Source organism: Pagrus pagrus, assembly GCF_965226575.1.
Source record: "Pagrus pagrus genome assembly, chromosome: 20".
Taxonomy (NCBI): Eukaryota; Metazoa; Chordata; class Actinopteri; order Spariformes; family Sparidae; genus Pagrus; species Pagrus pagrus.
The window spans coordinates 1,038,999-1,039,611 of NC_140207.1; positions in this window are offsets into that span (position 1 = coordinate 1,038,999).

The following is a 613-nucleotide window of genomic DNA, read 5'->3' on the forward strand; positions in this document are numbered from 1 at the left end:
AGTTTATGATTAATGCAGATGAAAGAGTATTTTTACCCTTAAAAATCTATCAGTGAGTCCAGTACATGAGGCGACGTCCTCCAGAGCTGCAGCTTCTGCCTTTTTAAGGGCATGAAATGTTGAAAGACAGAACTGTGAAGATTTTTTTCAGTTGATCCACAAGTATCACAAGTATCACTGTTTATATGAGCACTATCTTATTCATTTCTCAGTAAATTACTGAGGCGGGAGTCATGTGGACAGTTGGTGACTAACTGAATGTCAACACTGTGTTTAGTTGAGGAAAAGTTGAATTGAAGGGAATCAGGAATCTTTCCCGCTCAGGAATTTACGCAATTTTTATGTTTCCCAACTAATGCTTGTGTATTTATTTTACCATCCGTCTCTGTCTCCTGTTTTCAGCTCTGTTTACAGTCGTTTCCATTTAAAAAGTGCAGTAAAACACTTGTTCTCAATATAAACTTCACAATACAAGTCATAACACTGCACACTGAAATATATATGAGAGTATGAACCCCATCTAAATAAATAAAAATTCAAACCTTGCACTGTACGTTGAAAGTGGAAACACTGCACATTAAAAAGTCACTTCAGTGACATTACACCAACATTA